General features: G+C 47.6%; 1 protein-coding gene across 3 annotated transcripts in view; it reads right to left on the reverse strand.

Moving 5' to 3' along the window:
- ARHGAP26 (Rho GTPase activating protein 26) overlaps positions 1-20,371 on the reverse strand; it is a 1,692,117-nt gene that overhangs the window by 820,089 nt on the left and 851,657 nt on the right. The window lies entirely within an intron of this gene.

Consider the following 20,371-nt stretch of genomic DNA (forward strand, 5'->3'; position numbering starts at 1 on the left):
ACACAAACACTTCACTTACTCATAGTTAACTTATTGGCCGCAAGGATAATGGCCGTGCCGATGTCTTTTTTCATTACATATTTTAAGTAACCGTGGACAAGGCGTAGCGTTGCCTCCCCCCTGTGCTTCGGCACCTTTCTTTGGTTTAATCGTTTAGGATAACAGTAATGTTTGTTTAAGAATATCATTGGGATTTGGGATTTCCCCTATGTTGAGAACGAGGGGATGGGTGGAGGGGGGGTTTAGGTTGATATCATGGTTTTCCTTTTACAGATGCATGACCATGACGTACAATGATCCCACTGACACACAAAGTAGAATAGTCTTTAGGTTTGTGAATGGCACGTAGAGAACATTTCCCTGATGTCCTAGAATGTACGAGGGCTCAATGACACAAGTGTAAACAGGCCCTACACTAATTTCAGCGCCATCAGGTGCACTCCTACAGGAGACACACATGCCTCCGCAAGCGTCCCCGAGCTTTGCCACCAATTGGGGGGCAAATCAACATTTTTCTGGCTATAGTACATATGCAAGGGTTCTCAACACTTCTAGATAAACGACTACCATTTAAGACAGTAGAGGTATACACGGATCAGTGGGTCAGATTCTTACTGGTTAAGGGCTGGCTTCTTGGGAATACGATCCTTTTGGTTAATGTTTATTCACCCAACACGGACGAACCAGACTTCCCGCATAGACAGAGTGGAGGCTGATCATATTTGCATGGGGGCAACTTCAATATTTAATTGAACCCCAGGTTATACAGCACAGCTACCACACCAGACACGAAACCCAAGGCCAGGCAAACAGTCACCAATTTGCTTAATACACACCAACTGATAGAAGCTTGGCATCATGCGAATTTAGACAAGCCCGCTTACACTCACTATTCAGCCCTGCATCGCACATGGACGTGCTTGGATTATTGGTTCCTCACCCCCGAGCGTCACGGCCTGGTCAAACATAATTACCCACCTTTCACACACTTTTTCAGATCATGCTCCAGTTGTGCTCACGATGCGGAAAACAGGGTAGGACAGTGCAGATTCCCAGAGATGGCCCTCTGGGACTTGGTATTCAAGGCGAAGTTACACCTCACAGTGGAAGAATACTTCGAATTAAATGCAGACACAGTCAAGACCAAGGCCACACTGTGGGAGTCATTCAAAGCTTATATAAGAGGGGTTTGCATCCCCAAGAGTGCTAGTATATTGAGGGACCTGCAGCATACACTGGCGGGATACGGCAAAACTGGCGGCAATAGATGCGGACCAAGAGGCGTCCTGGACCGCTTCTGGTCTAAGACAGAGGGCAGCATTAATGTCCGAATTCCAGGAGGCAGCGGAACGAGAAGCACACTTTTTGGGAAGAATGCTACTGCCAGGCGATATGGGGAGGGCGAGCGCCCAGGGCGCACCCCAAACAAGGGCCGACATACATTACACGGTTACACACGGACACACAACAGTGCGATTCCTATAGACCCCTCTCGATACTGACCTTAGACAATAAAATGTTAGCAAAAATGCTGGCCAACAGACTATCCCTGATAATTGACCAGATAATATCACCTGCCCAGTCAGGCTTTATCCCACACAGATCCACAGCGTTGAACCTGCGCACCCTTTTCCCTACCCTTCATAGAATCAACCCCTTGCTCCCGGCGGTGGCTGTCCTATTGGACGCTGAAAAAGCCTTTGATTCGTTGGAGTGGCCCTTTCCTCAATGCCACAATGATATGAGTGGGGCTACCGCCCAGGTTCATTTCAGTGATCTCTCAGTTATATACACGCCCTTCGGCCCGTGTATGGATGACAGTTCCCCGACATCCCCTTTCACAACAGCGAGGGGGACTCGGCAAGGATGACCCATTTCCCTGTTGCTGTTTATAATAGCGATGGACCCTCTTGTTCGCCACCTGCAAGATAATCCTTCCCATCGGGGCATACAGTTTAAAACGGGCCCCTTATTGCTGACACTATATGACGACATCATTCTCTATATGAGACACCCAGACGAAAACCTAGGAACGATTCTCCAAGCGGTCACTGGTTACAGTGCCCTATCGGGTCTGCACATAAATTGGAGTAAGTCCGAGATTTTCCCCCTGACTGGGGCCCACTGCACACGGAGTACAGAATACCCATTAAAACGTGTGACGACTCAGTCAAATATTTAGGCATTTATATCCATGAAGACCCCTTTGCAAATCCTTCAACTTAATTACGGCCCGGCAATGGAGGAATTAAACGATAAAATTGGGCGCTGGCTGAAACTACCCTTGTCGATGGCTGGGAAAATTGCCCTGATTAAAAAGGTTGTTTAAACGCGATTTCTACATCTCTTCCAGAACATTCCAATACCGTTGTATAGGAGTTTCTTCGCCGCACTTCGTTCCCAGCTAATACAGCTGGTATAGGGGAGCGGGGGGTTGAGACAACCCAGAGTCAGCTGGGATGGCTTGACATTATCATATGAACGAGGGGGGTTTGGGATCCCTAACTTTCTAATTTATTATTTAATAGCACAATGTAATTTGTCATGACATTGGTTTCACTCCGACTCCCGTATCCCTTATCTCCAGCCATAAGCCGATCTTGCACATCCCACCCCACTGTCTGCTCTGCTGCCGGTGGTCATGGCTCTAGACCCACAGGACCTGCAAATGCTTTCCACGACAAGTTGGGCATGGAAGCAACTGACCCGGGCAAACAGGACCCAACTACTATACTCATCGACTCCAACATTAGCAGGGAACCTATGGATCCCCATCATGCAGGAACTGACCGTACAACACATCCTAAATAAATTCAAACTGAAAACATATTGTGATCTATTTCCCAATAGCCACGTCTTCTCCCGTAACGAAGACACCCTATTTAACCCCTTCCGTGCGCCGGACGGCCGGGAGCCATCTGACGTCATGGTGGGCGTGTGCGTCGGACGGCTCCCGGCCGTCCTAGCACCCACCCACGGGGAAGCGCTGGCGCTCACACCGTGGGACGCCCATCTACATGCCCCCACCGGGGAAGGCAGAGGAATCCCTTCCCCTGCCTCTCCCCGCACCCCCTTTCCACGTCATTATAGGATTCCCGACGCGCTGGAAGCCATTGCTTCCAGCGCGCCGAAGAGGAGGTAAGTTTATCCCCCGGGGGTGGGGGGGGTGGCGGAGGGGGGGGGGGGGGAGAAGGGGGAATGGGGGGGGGGGAGTTTAAGCAAAAGAGGCATCGGGGGAAAGGAAAGGGTTTTCCTTTCCCCTGATGCCTCTTTTGTGCATTCCTGCTGCAGGGTCGCTCCCCTTATGGGGGCGATGTTTATTGGCTTTGTCTGCCCCTTGGGGGGGGCGGGGGGGGCAGATTGCCTTTTTATCTAGGGCCCACTAGGGATTTATTGGGGGAAGAGTGACCCCTTGGGCTAGGGTCGCTCTCCTTTGGAGGCTGTGTCTTGCCATGTTTGGGCCCACTAGACCACCAGGGATTTGTCTGTGGGGAGTGGCCCCTTGGGCAAGGGTCGCTCCCCTTTGAGGAGCATTAATTTGGCAGTTTCTGCACCCCTGGGGGGCAGATCGGCATATTTTTTTTGTATGGCCACTAGGGATTTATTTGTGGGGAGTGGCCCCTTGGGCAAGGGTCGCTCCCCTTTGGGGAGAATTAATTTGGCCGTTTCTGCCCCCCTGAGGGGCAGATTGGCGGATTTCTTTTTTTGTATGGCCACTATGCCACCAGGGTTATTTTTTTTTTTATGTTGGGGAGCGGCCCCTTGGACAAGGGTCGCTTCCCTTTATGGGAGGATGATTGTGGCCATTTCTATCCTCTTTGGGTGGCAGATAAGCAGTATGTTTTTTAGGCCCATCTGCCCCCAAGGGGGGCAGAAGCCACTAGACAACAGGTTTTTTTTTTTAAATTGTGTGTTGGGGAGTGGCCTCAAGGGTAAGGGTTGCTCCCCTTTTACGGGGGTGAATATTTCATTTATACTCATAGGCCCATCTACCCCTTAGCTTGGCTTGTGGATTGTGTGTGGACTGGTGCAATATTTGCATATGTGATTGAAATATTTTTGTTCTCCTTTTTATTTTAGTGTAAAGCTTTTGATTCCAGTTTATGGTTTCGGCAGTGGTTGTTCTGCAGTTTTGCGTATTTGCATTTTTTTGGTAAGAAAAACATTTTTGTTGTATTTACTCCAAATGAGTATTATGGTCATGCATGGATGAGTTTTTTTTAAGTGGTGTCATAACAGCAGCATATTTAGTTAGTGTTTTGTGCATTAAATTCTTTGTGATGTGTTTTGCGTTGTCTTATGTGTAATTTTCTTTTTTTTCTTTTTTAGTGGGATACTGTTGGTCCTTACGGTCTCTGTGCAGAGTAGGGGGTGGTGAATCTAGCTGCTTCTGGCAAGTGAGTTGTATAGTGTTGGAGTACATAGGTCTTTGTGATAAAACTACAATTTGTTTATTTCTTTTTTTACAAAGGGTTTGTTGTTGTTGACTTGTTCGACAAGTTATCTTTATTAGTAAGCATTATGGCTAGCCGTACAATTACTGCTCAGCAGGTGGTGCAGGTGGTTGGTATGCTTTTTTAATCTTCCTCTGAGCAAGATCATGAGATTGACAGTGCATCTGAGGGAAAGGGGGGGGGGGAAGATTCAGGCAGTGAGTTTTCTCTCCACATGGAATCATCGGATGATGAAGCTACTATCAGTGTGGATGAAGCTACTCTGTGCGGATTAAGTGCCTGTTTTAGAGTAGGACACAGATGTGCAGATAGTGCAAGAGGCATCTGGATTGCAGCCTGAGGCTACTAGGCTTCCTACTGGAAATGCTGGACTCTGGGTTGATCCAAACATGGTGCAGCCGGTGCTGCCTGCCTTTAGTGGTGATGCAGGGTGTAGAGTGGATTGTGAAACCTTTTTGCCTATACAGTTTTTTCAGTTGTTCATGGATTATGTATTTTTTGGTGAGATTGTTGAGCAGACTAATTTGTATGCTGAACAGTTTTTGAGGGACAATAGTGCCAGACTTAGGCCCCGCTCTAGAGCTACCCGGTGGACTCCCACAAATCTGGATGACATGAAGAAGGTTTTGGGTTTGACTTCTTTGATGGGATTGATAAGGAAGCCGTCCCTGGCTTCATATTGGTCTACCAGTCCCTTGATGACTAGGGCTATATTTCCTAAAATTATGAGTCATGATCGGTATTTACTTTTGCTTCGGATGCTGCATTTTGCTGATAATGCTTTGGCGTTGCGACGAGATAACCCAGACTGTGACCGTCTTTTTAAGATTCGGCCTGTTCTTGATCACTTTGTAGACCGATTTTCAGAGACCTATACTCCAGGCAAAGAAATATCTCTTGATGAGTCTTTGGTCCTGTTCAAGGACCGTTTGGTTTTTAGGCAGTACATTCCTAGTAGGAAAGCACGTTATGGAATTAAGACATATATGTTGTCTGAGAGTAGGACAGGATATGTTTATAATTTCCGGGTGTACACTGGTGGGGATTCCACTATTGATACCCCTGGTTGTCGGTCCACTTTGGAGTTTGAGAAAATTGTGTGGGCTCTTGCTAGAGGACTGTTTAACAGAGGCCACCATTTGTACCTTGATAACTTCTACACTGCTGTGCAATTGTTAAAGGAATTGTTCAAAGTGGACACTTTTGCTTATGGAACAATCCGCTCTAACCGTAAAGGTTACCCAAAAGAGCTTGTTTGCAAAAAGCTTCAGAGGGGGCAGTGCAGTTACTTACGTAGTGATGAACTACTAGCTGTGAAGTTTGTGGACAGGAGGGATGTGTACATGCTGACTACCATTCATGATGAGTATTTGGGGTCAGGCTGCTGAAGTGTGCAAACCTGTGTGCATTTTAGACTACAATAAGCATATGGGTGGTGTCGATCAGAGGTTGGAACCTTACACTGCTATTCGTAAGGCTTACATTTGGTATAAGAATTTGGCCATCTATCTCTTCAAATTAGAAACTTTCAATGCTTTTGTTGTGTATAAGGAGTGTTCTCCTGCGTCAAAGATGACTTTTGCTCAGTCTCAGGAGTCTGTGATAGGCAGCCTTGTGGTGGAACAGGCAACTGTTCCTAGAGTTGGAGTGGTGGAGGATGTGGCTAGATTGAAAGATCGCCACTTTCCTGTTTTAATTCCTCCCACGCCCCAAAAAAACCAATCCCTGTAAGGGATGTAGAGTCTGCTTGCGAAGAGGTGTGCGGAAGGAGAGTCGTATGCACTGTGCCGATTGTCGTCCTAATCCTGGGCTGTGTGTGCCCACAGTTTTCAGATTGTATCACACTCAAAAGAGTTTTTGGGAGCAACCGAGAGTCTCATAGTGTACTGTCTGGTCTGTATGGTTTTATATAGTTTTTCAGTTTCATGTTTGGCAATAGAATGATGTCTTTAGTTACTGCTGTTTTTGTAGTTCTAGTTTTGTATCTAGTTGCAATTGGTTTGTTTTCTTTCTTGTTTAAAAAAAAAATATAATGGTGTGCATGGACTGGCGCTTGGCTGGCGGCACGCGTGGATTGGCGCTTGGCTGGCGGCACGCGTGGATTGGCGCTTGGCTGGCGGCACGCGTGGATTGGCGCTTGGCTGGCGGCACGCGTGGATTGGCGCTTGGCTGGCGGCGCGCGTGGATTGGCGCTTGGCTGGCGGCGCGCGTGGATTGGCGCTTGGCTGGCGGCGCGCGTGGATTGGCGCTTGGCTGGCGGTGCGTGTGGATTGGCGCTTGGCTGGCGGTGCGCGTGGATTGGCGCTTGGCTGGCGGTGCGCGTGGATTGGCGCTTGGCTGGCGGTGCGCGTGGACGGGCTCTTGGCTGGCGGTGCGCGTGGACGGGCTCTTGGCTGGCGGTGCGCGTGGACGGGCTCTTGGCTGGCGGTGCGCGTGGACGGGCTCTTGGCTGGCGGTGCGCGTGGACGGGCTCTTGGCTGGCGGTGCGCGTGGACGGGCTCTTGGCTGGCGGTGCGCGTGGACAGGCTCTTGGCTGGCGGTGCGCGTGGACAGGCTCTTGGCTGGCGGTGTGCGTGGACAGGCTCTTGGCTGACGGTGTGCGTGGACAGGCTCTTGGCTGATGGTGTGCGTGGACAGGCTCTTGGCTAACGGTGTGTGAGTAGTGACTTGCTGCTGGTCACTACACACACTGCTAGCTAAACGCCACTCCACGCAATCCGTGAGCTGGTGTGGTTGCTGTGTCAGGAATGTGGGTGTGTGAAAGTGGTGGGCCCTTGAATGGCGCTGTCTGCTGGTGTGAGTGTTGTAATGTACTGGGCCCGCGGCTGGCGGTGTGAATGGTTTTGTATGTGTCACATGTATGAAAGGTGTATGAATGGCCTGTAAAGCGGTTTGTGCCTTGTCGTGGATTTACAGCTCACAAGCTGAGAGTCAATGGTTCAGTTTCTCGTCCTTTCAATTATTAACAGTGCATTTCATTTTTGTGAAATCTCTGGCTAATAGAAATGGAATATACTGAACCATCACTCACCCTCATGCAAAATCCAACCAGTAGGTCTGTGTGCTTGAAGAAAAGGTGGTTGTGCAGAAATATTTGTATTTTCTGTCTTCCTCAAGCATGGTGTACCTTGTCCCTTTTTGTGAATGTTGTAATGTGTTCGGTTTCGTGCCTGGTGGTGTGAATGGTATTGTGTGTATCATGTATGAAAGGTGTGTGAATGGCCTGTAAAGGGGTTGGGGCCTTGACGTGGCTTTACAGCTCACGAGCTGCGAGTCACTGGTTCAGTTTTTTGCCCTTTCAATCATTGACAGTGCATTTCATTTTTGTGAAATCTCGTTAATAAAATTTTATATACTGAACCATCACTCGCCTTCGTGCTAAATCCAACCAGTATGTGTGTGTACTTGAGGAATAGATGGATCTGCCAAGGTGTACATTCCATCTAAGAATAACCTACCAACTGTAGATATTGTCGTAAACTAAACACCCATGGGAGTACATGTCGTCTCTCTTGCGGATCCCAACAAGTTATCTTACCCACAATGTCCTGCAAACCTCAAAATGTGTCTGTCACATTTTCCTTGCATTATTGTGCCAAAAGGTTCACGCTGCAGAAAGAAACAACAAATTTCCTACCCCCTGCCTTTCTCCAAGTATCCCAATTGAAATGGTACCTCACTCGCGTGGGTGGGTCAAGGGCCCGTGACAGGCAAGGGCCCAAAACCTACTGAGGCGACATCAAAATTGCCTATCACAAAACAACCTGGTTTTGCAGGGGGGTTGGGGAAGGTCACCTGGGTTTTTGAGCCCGTGCTCGGCGGCCAGCTAGGGAAGCCTACCAAACCCACACATTGCTGAAAACTAGACATCCAGGGGATTCCAGGGAGGTATGGCTTGCGGGATCACCCAAAGTTTTCTTACCCAGAATCCCCTGCAAACTTCAAATTTAGCCAAAAAAAGAAAACCAGTTACTTACCTGTAACTTTGGTTCTCCAGTATTAGTAACTTTCATAGATTCCCATGGCTGGTTTCATTCCCCGTCGTCGGAATGGGAGTCTCGGTAAATAAAAAATACCATAGCAGTAGGTACAAAAGAAAAAGAAAGGCCTAGGCCTCATCTCATTTTGTAGCATATCCACCTCTTTTTGTAAAAGAGACCAAAATAATGCAACAACCAATCAGATTAGCCTCGCCCCATAGAACCTTCCTGAGAGAGCCTCAGATTTTCGTAGCCGTTGTGTAACAGTATAACAGAACATGCTGAAGGCTGAGCTTTCCCAGGGGAGGAGGGTGGGCGCATGGGAATCTATTAAAGTTACCAATGCTGGAGAACCAAAGTTACAGGTAAGTAACTTGTTTTCTTACTCCAGTATTGGAACTTTCATAGATTCCCATAGCTTGCATCAGAATAGCTAGCAGTTAGAAAAAACGTACAATTTTGTGGAATAAATCATAGAATAACCCTGTGTATATCATCATAAGAAATACTAGTTACCAAAACACTAGTCAGTAAACATCAGATACAAAATGTGCTAAACCAATAAGAGGAAGGAGAGTTAGAAGGGAAAGCTCACCACTCACTGTCCCACTGCAGCATCACTGCGCGTGGAAGAGTCCAAGCAGTAATGTCTCGTGAAAGTATGGGCACTGCTCCATGTAGCTGCCCTGCAAATGTCTTTGATCGGTACTCCAGCGATAAGAGCAGAAGACGAAACTGATCTTGTCGAGTGCGCCCGGACTCGCCCTTCTAGGGGCTTACCAGCCACTTGATGACAGTAGTGGATCACGCTGGCAATCCATCGTGCAACCCCTTGCTTCGAAAGGGGAAAACCTTTGCGAGGTGCACTGAAAGCGACAAAGAGCTGAGTAGATCTCCTGAAGTCTTTGGTGCGCTGGAGATAAAATTTTAAACATCTTTGAACATCCAAAGAATGAAGAGACCTCTCCGCTGGAGTTGTAGGTCGAGGGAAAAAAGATTTGAGAATGACCGGTTCATTCAAATGAAAGTCCGAAGGGACTTTTGGGATGAATCTTGGATTTGTCCTCAGAATGAGAGTGTCTTTTTTAAACTGTAAGAACGGATCCTTAATAGTGAGAGCCTGAAGTTCACCAACCCTCCTGGCTGATGTCAAAGAGAGAAGGAGGGCCACTTTCCATGGGAGAAACTTAAGGTCCGTCCTATGATTTGGCTCAAAAGGAGGTCTCATGAGTTGAGCAAGGATCAAGTTGAGCTGCCACATGGGTGGCGGAGGTCTAACTGGAGGAAAAACCCTAAAAAGTTATTTTAATTTTTTTTTCACGATTCTTGCAGACCAGAGGGAAGGGCCAGAAGCTGTTCGTCTGAATCTAGAGATAGCTGCCAGGTGCACCTTGATAGAGGAATGAGCGAGCCCTGATTTGGCCAGAGTCAAAATGTATTGCAAGATCTGATGAGGAGCAGAAGAGAAAGAATGAATGTTCTCTTGGCGGCACCACAGGCAGTAACGTTTCCATTTCGAACGATAGGTTTTATTCGTACTGGTGCGCGGGCCTGAGCTAGCACCTCTCTACATTCTTGAGGGATAGTCAAGCTTTGAAATTATCTGTGCTCAGGAGCCACACTGTCAGCTGAAGCGAGCTTGGATCCGGATGTACCACTTTGCCCTGGGACATCGTCAATAGAGAGGGAATTGGACGCAGGTGAATTGGATTATCCTGGGAGAGCAGAAGAAGCTCTGTAAACCAAAACTAGAGGGGCCACGCCGGTTCCACTAGAATCATTCTGCAGGGTTCCACTTTGAGCTTCCTGAGCAGTCTTGGGATCAGCGGAATTGGAGGAAAGGCGTAAAAAAAGGCGCCTTACCAGGCCATTGAAAGCGCATTCCCCAATGATCCCTGATGGAATTCCCTGATTGCGTAGAACCGGCATTTCCTGTTCTCTGGAGTGACAAACAGGTCTATGAACGGAGTGCCCCAAAGATTGAAAACTCTCCAGAGTGTGCTGGTCTAATTCCCACTCGTGACTCACGGATTTGAGACGACTCAGCGTATCCGCTGTCGTGTTGAGGGCACCAGGAAGATGTTCCGCCGAAATAGAGATTTGGTGCTGGATAACCCACTCCCAAATCTCCTGGGCCTCCTTGAACAGCAGCTGAGACCTTGTTCCATCCTGCTTGTTCACAATGCATGGCCGTCGTGTTGTCCGTACGGACCGGAACGGTGGATTCTCGGAAGGAAAGCCTGCAAAGCTAGACAAATCGCTTTTAGCTCCATTAGGTTGATGTGGAGAAGGCGTTGCTTGGGCTGCCAGCGGCCACTCACTTGAAGGTCTTGCAAGACCGCTCCCCAGACTTCTAGAGAGGCGTCTGTGGTAAGTATCAGAGGAGCTGGAGTGACTGTGAAGGTGAGACCCTGAGAGAGATTGTCTGACCATCCACCAGCTGGCCGGGTCTTTCATAAGAGGAGTGATGACTACTTTTTCGTCAAAAGAGCCTTCTATTTCCCATCACTGAAAGTCCAACTGCTCTTGGAGCGGGTGCATTCGCAGCCTGCAATGCGGAATTAAGGGAATGCAAGATGAGATTGATCCTAGAAGAGATTTGTAAAGGCGAACCGACAGACCGTCGTGCTTGCAATCGACGGGCGGAGGTTATCAGTTTTTGCTGTCTTTCCTCTGATGGAAAAGCTTTGCAACAAGCTGTGTCTAGAATAGCCCCCAGAAACTTGGCCGACCTGGAAGGACAGAGGACTGACTTCTCCTTGTTGGGTCCCAGATGACTGAAGAGTTGAATGCAGCTTTCGACTGCCTCTGATGCTGCTTGAGAAAACAGCGCTTTCACCAACCAGTCGCCCAGATACGGAAAAACCTCTAGCGTTTGTTTTCTGAGAAACGCTGCGACTGGGGCTAAGACCATTGTGAATATCCGTGGCGTGGATCTGTGCCCGAAATGTATGTAGGACCTTGAATTGGAAGTAGCTCTTGGCTACTGCAAAGCGTAAAAACTTCATGTGGACAGGGTGGATGGGAACATGGAAGTATGCGTCCTCGAGATCTAGGGTGGCCATGTAATCCCCTGGGTTGAGGAGCCGCAAAATGTCCTATAGGGATACCATCCAAAACGAGAGCTTTATGAGATAGGTGTTGAGCTCCCTCAGGAACGAAGAAGAACCGGAAATAGAATCCTTTGCCTCGCTGAGACAGAGGTACTGGCTCTATCGCTCCTTTGAGAAGTAGTTGGTGAGCTTCTAGACGTAGAAGGTGCAGATGTTTGGATATGGTGGCGTGAGGGGCTCTGGAGGGTGGAAGGTGTTGAAACTCCAGTGTATGGCCAAAAAGGAGGATATTGAGGACCCATCAGTCTGATGTTATGAGTTGCCAGTTGTGGAAGCATTGGGATATCCTGCCCCCCACTGGTGTTACAGGGGGCGTAGGAACAGTAGACAGAGCCGGGAAGCCGCTATTGGCACTTAGAGGAATCTCTCCCCTGGCGCCCTTGTCATCCTCTAGAGGATTGGCGAGAGAAAGACTACGACTGGCCTTGACATTTTGAATACTGGGGCCTGTAAGACTAAGATGGCTGCGAATAGGAAGAATAGCGCTGCTGCTGGTATCCACCTCTGTATGAAGAGAAACCTCTTCCTCTCGCTTCACTGAAAGGCACTATTGCAAAGTCCCAAGGGACTTTGCAGTTTCCGTGTCCTTTTTTATATTCTACACTGCATCTTCAATGTGCTTTCCAAAAAGCATCTCCCTACGAACGGCAGATCCAGGATTTTATTTTGGACTTCTGGGCAGAACCAGGTGGCCCGAAGCCAGCCTTGCCGTCGAAGGACTGCCGCCCATGCCACAGAGCGGAAAGCTGTTGTAGCAATGTCCATTGCGCACTCAATTTACGAGGAGGAATGTTCTCCCTCCTCTAGGATTTTCTTGGCGTCAGCCTTCGAGTCTTCGGGTAGCTGGTCTAGATACGGGGACAGGTCACACCACATCTGGCGATATCGTCCAAGAATTGCCAAGGCATTAGCAGCCCTGACCAGGAGGCTGGACATAGAAGAGAACCTCTTCCTAACATTATCAAGTCGTCTACCCTCCTTATCCGGTGGTGTGGTGAGGGGCGCCAACGTATTCCTTGATTTTCTTTGGGCCGCTTGAGAAATTACAGAGTCCGGTTTCGGCTGGCTGACCTGACAAGCGGGGCTATCCTCTGGAGCTTTGTATTTCTTCTTCAGTCGAGGAAGAACAGGCATGACAGTTGCTGAGACCTCATAACCTTTATCCCCTCATCCCAGACATGGCCCACAATTGGGATAGAACGAACAGATTTCTTATAAGGTTCTTTGAAATCAAAGAAAACATTCCGATTGTACCAATGGATGGGTAGATCGAAATGTTTGGAAGCCCTTTCCATTAAATTGTGCAAACCTCCAATATCTGCTGGAGGAGAATCAGCTGGATCCAGAGTTGGAGAAGCGGGATCCGGAATAATGTAGTCGTCCCATTCCCTCTCTGGAACTGGGACTGAGACCCTGCCCAAGCCATCATCCGATGAGTCATCCTGAACAGTGACAACATTCTGTTGAGGTTGTGTTGGCTCTGGAACCGGAGCTTGAGGAAGCGGAGGAGCAGCTGGACTAGAAAGTTGAGCCGGAGGAGGCGGCGGAGAACCTCGTCTTGGCTCTGGGCCGGAAGATTGAGTCGGAAACCTCTTCCTGTAATCCAACAGCATGAATTGCAGGTCAGCAAAGAGTGAAGACGGCATGGAAACCATGCCCGGTTGCGAATGTTCCTGGGACCTAGAATGCGGCAGATATTGCTGTTGTTCCATATAATAGTTCTCAGAGTCTGAGTCTTGATACTTCACACGTAACTGGGATGAGCTGTATGCATCTCTGTAAGGACCGTCGTCATCCTCTGAAAATTCTTCCTCCAAAAGGAGCGCCGGAGGCAGTGGTGTCACTCTGCGTGGAGGAGTCATCTCCGGGGTAATCGGACGTCTTCTGATAGAGATTGCCACCTTTTGTATCGTCGACTGAGTCACCGTCGACGGAGTTTGGACCGTCGACGACGAAAGGGCGATCGTCGACTGGGCCATCGTCGAGACCATCGTCATTATAAAGCTGGAAGCCGTTGACGTCGTCGACACCATCGTCGTCATCCTCATCGACGTGGAAGTAGTCATTGTAAGCGTCGAGGAGATATTCACAGGTACCTCAGCTTGCGGCGTCGACGAAGTCAATAGAGACAAACTTCTCGTCGACGAGCCCGTCGACGTCGATAGAACTGATGTTGTCGTCGTAGACGGACTACTTTTCCTGTCAGCTTTCACCTCAAGTGGTACAGAAGCTGGTTTTTTGAAAAGTTTTAGTTTCACAGAAGGAGGAGGTGAGACAGAAGACCCATGGCTCATCTTCTTAGCAGATTTTTCATAGAAACCAGTCCTTCTCTCTCTTTTACACCTCGGTGACGAGATTTGATGGGACTACGCCTGTCAGACCTATCAGAGGTCTTTTGTAAGGCCTTGGCAGGGGGGTCAGAGGAAGTTGAAGGTGAAGACCTACCCCTTTTCTGTGATCTCCTCGAAGATGTCGCAGAGGAGGCATCATCACTGTCACTTGAAACAGGGTCTTTGCGTGACTTCAATTTTTGCAGCCAGGTGAGTAGACGTCCCTCACGGTCTCTCAAGGTCTTTGAAGAGAAGGTCCTACAGATCTTGCAGTCAGTATGCTTGTGGTCCGGGTACAAACAATAAATACAGTCTTTATGTTTGTCCTCCACATAAAGCCTCTTTTTTGAGCAGATGGCACAAGCTTTGAACAAAGCCTTCTTCTCCTTGTCAGACATCCTGAAGTTTTAAAGTTGAAGATTTATAGTTGAAACCAAGAAGTTTAAGAGAAAACTGAGCAGCGCTCAGTGGAGACTCCCTTGCACAACGTGCGGTAGAAAATCTGAGGCTCTCTCAGAAAGGTTCTATGGGGTGAGGCTAATCTGATTGGTCGTTGCATTATTTTGGTCTCTTTTATAAAAAGAGGTGGATATGCTACAAAATGAGATGAGATGAGGCCTAGGCCTTTCTTTCTCTTTTATACCTACTGCTATGGTATTTTTTATTTACCGAAACTCCCATTCCGACGACGGGAAATGATACAAGCCATGGGAATCTATGACAGTTGCAATACTGCAGTAATCACTTTTTCCACACATTTTTGTGTGGGAAAGTTGTGGCATCACCGGGCTGACACAAATTTCCTACCACCGAGGGCTCTCGATAAAAATGGTGCCTCACTCATGTGGGAGGCCCAAGTACCCGCCACAGACAAGGGCCCAAAACTTACTGAGGAAACATCAAAATTGCCTATCACAAAATGTTTTGGGCACTTGCCTGTCGCGGGAACTTGGGCCTCCCACACGAGTGAGGCACTATTTTTATCGGGAGACCCGGGGGAACGTTGGGTGGTAGGAAATTTGTGTCAGTCCGTTGATGCCACAACTTTTCCACACTAAAATTTGAGGTTTGCAGGGGATTCTGGTTTAAGAAAAAGTTGAGGGATCCACGCAAGCCATACCTTCCCAGCATGCCCCGAGTGTCTAGTTTTTAAAAATGTATAGGTTTGCCAGGTTTCCCTAGGTGCCGACAGAGCTAGGGTTAAAAAACTACAGCTAGGCAAAAAAAAGGGTAATTTTTCACTGTGAAAATGTGGTGTCCACCCGTTGCGTTTTGGGACGTTTCCTGTCACGGGCACTAGGTCTACCCACACAAGTGAGATACCATTTTTCTCGGAAGACTTTTGGGAACACGGGGTGGGTAGAATTCTGTGGATCCACGCAGATTCCAGAACTTTCCACCACAGAAATGTGAGGAAAATGTTTTTGGGACAATTTTTTAGGTTTGCAAGGGATTCTGATTCTGGGTAACAGAACCTGGTGAGAGCCAGACCAGTCACCCCATCCTGGATTCCCCTGGGTGTCTAGTTTTCAAAAATGTATAGGTTTGCTAGGTTTCCCTAGGTGCCTGCAGAGCTTGGGTTAAAAAACTACAGCTAGGCACTTTGCAAAAAAAAGGGGTAATTTTTCATTGTGAAAATGTGGTGTCCACGTTGCATTTTGAGCCCTTTCCCGTCGTGGGCAATAGGCCTACCCACACAAGTGAGGTACCATTTTTATCGGGAGACTTAGGGTAACACAGAATTGTAGAGCAACTGTTATTACCTATTGACTTTCGATGCATTTCTGCCTTCCAAAGGAAAGAATGTGTAAAAAAGAAGTCATTTTGAAAAATGTCCTATAATTCTCATGCTAGTATGGGTATTCCCAATTTCGGCAATGTGCAAATATCTACTGTTTCTAAATTCTATATTTTGTTTCCATTTCAGAAATACATAGGTGTCCTTCATAACGATTTTTCCATGTATACATTTTCCCAGAATAGTTGCTATATACCTGGTATATAATAAAAAATCATTGCAAGTCGCTGCTCAGTTATTGGCTCTGGGTTCGTCGGGTTCTTGGTGAACCTACAAGTCCTATATATCCCCAAAACCAGAAAGGTCCAGCGGATGTAACGGTATATTGCTTTCAAACAGCTGCCATAATTAGAAAAAGTTACAGGCTAAAACGTTGACACAAACGGCTGTTTTTTTCAACTAATTTAAAAAATTTCCTATATTTAACTGTTAGATTCTATAAAGAAACCTTGAAGGATCTACACAAATGACCCCTTGCTGAACTCAGAATTTTTTCTACTTTTCTAAAATGTATAGCTTTCCCGGATCCATTATTGCTTTCATACCCATTTCTACCATTAACTCAAAGGAGGTTGAAAGCACAAAAAATAGCAAAAATAGGCTATGTCCCACAAAAATCCCAAACTGTGTAAAAAATGTTGATTTTATAACAAAAGTCTGCTTGTCCCTGAAATCTGGGAAGATGGTGATTTCAGCACCACAACCCCTTTTTTGATACCATTTACAGGGAAAAAAACAGACGCTTTCATCTGGAGCTCTTTTTTCCCATTTTTCCACAAAAAAAGAAAATTTAGCAGTATTTTGGCTAACTTCTGGGTCCCCTCCAGGGCAATCCAAAAACCCTGGGTACCTTTAGAATCCCCATGATGTTGGAAAAAAAGGACGCAAATTTGGCGCGGATATCTTATTTGGTCAAAAGTTAACAGGGGCCTAAGCGCAAACTACCCCAAATAGCCAAAAAAAGGCTTAGCACGGGGGGGGGGGGGGGGGGGGGGAAATAGGCCTAGCAGGGAAGGGGTTAAAGAGGCTACAGGCATGGAGCAGCTCATACTATACCAGTTGCAAAGAGCAAGAGCATTAAAGTCGCAAATTCCAGGCTACCCTATAGAACCACCAGAGTTTCCACCGCTGACACTCCTTATCAAGTATAGCAGTGGAGAGCACCTAATGTCAAAAATGTAAAAAGCAGCTATTGCTCTGCTCCCGGCCAGGGATGAGGGGGTACGACAGGCTTGGGAACAGGACTTGGGTCAGCTCCTCACGGACACCCAATGGCACTTCTGTTGCGAACAAACAAGCAGAGTCTCCTTTAACCACAAACATAAGATATTACATTTCAAATTCTTGCGACGGGCGTACGTTACCCCAGCCAGGGTCCATTGCATGGATCCATCCCGACCACACACTTGCCCTCGGAGTAGCACCCCGATGGCAGGCTTCGCACATATGACATGGACATGTGATAAGGTGGGCCAATTTTGGAAGCAGGTATTCGATGAACTTTCACAAATGATTAACCAACCCATCCCCCTCTACCCCTCTAATGGCGTTACTGGGATATGTTAAAGATCTCCCCAAATCCTCCAAGTGCTTTTGCGCATTACCACTGCTGCTGGCCAAGAAGGAAGTCGCAATAAACTGGGGAAGCACATACCCACCGACAATAAAGAGGTGGATGTTTAGCTTGTCATATTGCAATACTAACAGCAAATTATATGCTCAGCTCAAGCCCCCCCAACATCTAGACCGCTTGATATATGGCAACCCTTTAAGTCCCACTTATTAGTTCTAACATTGGTGAGTTCACAAACCGAACAAGAGCCTTTACCAGGACACTGAAGGGAACGAGCAACGGGGTATTCTCACTAAGTTTGTATTGGACTCGAGGAAAGAGATTATATAAATACGTTTTTGGGCTGCTATGCACAATGTGGACCTAAATTATAATGTTTAGTATTAAGGAAAATATAAATGAAGCTTTAAAAAAAAAAAAAATTACTTTCGACTCGCACATGAAAACTCTGAAGAACTGCTTGTCTAGGCTTATGAAATGGAGGTCTGCAGTGGCAGCTGCTCCACTAAGGGGGGGGGAGGGGAGGAGTAGCTTCGCCCCACTGAACAAAAGGAAAAATACAATGATAACTATAGTTATTGTCATTTTAGTTTTCCTATTTCATCAGTGGCTGGCGGGGTGAGACTGGCCAGAGGAGGAGTGGTTTAAGCTCCCTAAGCTCGCAAGACTGCTTGGCGGCCAGCCAGACATGCACAGTTTAAACCTCTCTAACAAGGAGAGCTGGGTTAGAGACCGCATAGGACTCCAGTCAGGGACGGACTGGGAACCAAAACTGGCCCTGGCAAAGTGCTCGGCCGGCCTCCTGGGGGTTGGAGGTGCGGCCGAGCCGTTCGCCACGGCCGGTTTCGGCCAATTTCATTACAGCGGCCGATATTGCAGCTATGCTGCAAAAACAGCCCTGTAACAAAACAGGCCCCCAGGGGCCAAAAACTGGCCCCAACCCTGGTGGCTCACCGGGGAAATGCCCGGTGCCGCTACGGCCAGTCCGGCCCCGACTCCAGTGCCCTTGGGAGAGGCGCGAGAAGCCGATCCCTCCAATCCTGTTGCTGCTCTCATGCAGCATGAAAGTAGCGCCAGGATTTGTTACAGAGTTTCCTGTAACCTGCCTGTTTGGAGACCCAAGCGAGGAGGACGCCACCGTGCATACAAAGTAAGACAGATTATTTTTTTCACTTTTGTCTCACCACCCTCCTTACATGACAGCCAACACTGTCCCACTAATGTCGAGTCCTCAGCAGCACTTTCTTCCAATCCTCCTTTTAACAGGACTGTGCAGTGGAGATGGCTTGTTAGTAATCAGTGTTTTAGGCTAGTTGCAAAATTTCAGTGATTTGAAGGAAAGCCACATTGTCCCTATGTAATGAAGTAGTCTTTTTTTTAAGAGATTGGCTGACCTAAGGTTGTCTTAGTTTAGAGTGTGCTGTTTTCAGTTGCGATGGTGCTGGCGAGGTAATCAATGACATGATTATATGCCATTAGATGATTTGATATCTGCAGACAAAAAAGCGCTGGTGGAATTCAGTCTTCAATAATGGGTGGTGGCAAATATTTGAAGGGGGATATCCAGGTTTTCTTGGGTGGTTTCTGTGAGAGGAATAATGATGCACAAAAGGGAGTGGTGTAAGGGCCAGACCAGTTACAGTCAATGGGGGGCTGGCATCTGATTGTCAAAGTGTCTGTGATGATGAGTTTGAGGATTCTGACTTTACTGCTGGTGCATAAGGTGGACAGTTGGTGTAGGTTCAGCAAGTGGAATAGGATATTAAGGCCTACATATGGCTTGGACTTAATGGTGCCCCAATCAATATAAAAATACTCTAGGTAGGCACGGTTTGAAGATAGCATTTGGCTGAGTGTGAGGTATTCTGCAAATTGTTCTTGAAACTGGCTTTGAGTTTGGGTGGACGGTAGAGGACATGAGATGACCTGTACCCAAAGGATAAAAGGAGATGGCTACTTTGAGGAATCTGAATGCTGAAGGAAGCTGCCCGTTTTATTTTTGAGTTTAGAAACTCTTTGTAAATGATGTTGCTATCTCCTTGTCTCAGCTAGCCCTCTCGTTTGACAGAAGTAGCCCTTGAGGGGCCAGAGAGTCCACAATTCATTAGCAGTTGGTACTGAGCCAGAGTCTGGTGATAGAGATAATCGAGGTTGTACGTGTGAATGCGGTTGGCGATGTCAGCATTGTAAATATCTGTGCATCTGCCCCTGTGTAACACGCAGGCGAGGCACGGGTTCAAAAGTATTTTTCCATTGAGGGTGGCTGGGGTGTGTTATATTCGGTGGAGGTTGTTGAGATTTGCATGCTTGTGGTAGTATAGATTATATATACACAGCTGTATATACAGTCACAAATACTGCCATTATCCCAGCATTTACACACACTCATTGTGTCCTGAAACAGGATCCGCTTTGCTATTTGCACACTGACTGTAAAGCACCACAGACAAGCCAGTTCATACACAATCTGAAGTATGTAAAGTACTATCCTAGTTTTCACATTTTCGCCCTATATTGTAAAGCATCATTGCCAAGCCAGTTTCCGCATTTCGTTCAAAAAGAGAAGCACGCGTCGTAGTGGCTTCCATAGTTTATACGAATATGAAAATAACAGCTAAACTACTTATTACATTGCCGCTTCATAAGTAGAGCTTCGCTGCCATAAACTCCGCTACCTTCCAAACTCACTGATACCTGGCAAACTGCAGTAGCTGATATACATAGCAGAGACCTAGTGGCATAATGAAGCTTGAGGGGGTCTCCCCCACGCTCCGGACCCAGTCATGAGCTCTCAGGCCAGGGACCCGCCGCCCATGAAGAGTGCCAGAGTGAGCGCCCCAGAACCTCGGACCCACCCCCTGCAACACGGGGGCAGTGAAGACTAATGCTACACCACTGCAGAGGCGTCTTGCCAGTATGTGCTGAGGATGCTCTGACAAAGTTCCAAAGGAAGAATTCTTAACTGGGATGATATTCTGTGTGGGCAGTGCCAACAGGTCCTGCCAGCCCACTCACTTTTCCGTTGCTTAGCCTGTGGTTCACAGGCTTTAACACCTACCGTGCCTTGATGCCTACAAAGCACTGCTTCTATGGCAGGGGTTATCAACCTGTGATCCGCAGACC

Source organism: Triturus cristatus, chromosome 7, assembly GCF_964204655.1.
Source record: "Triturus cristatus chromosome 7, aTriCri1.1, whole genome shotgun sequence".
Lineage (NCBI taxonomy): Eukaryota > Metazoa > Chordata > Amphibia > Caudata > Salamandridae > Triturus > Triturus cristatus.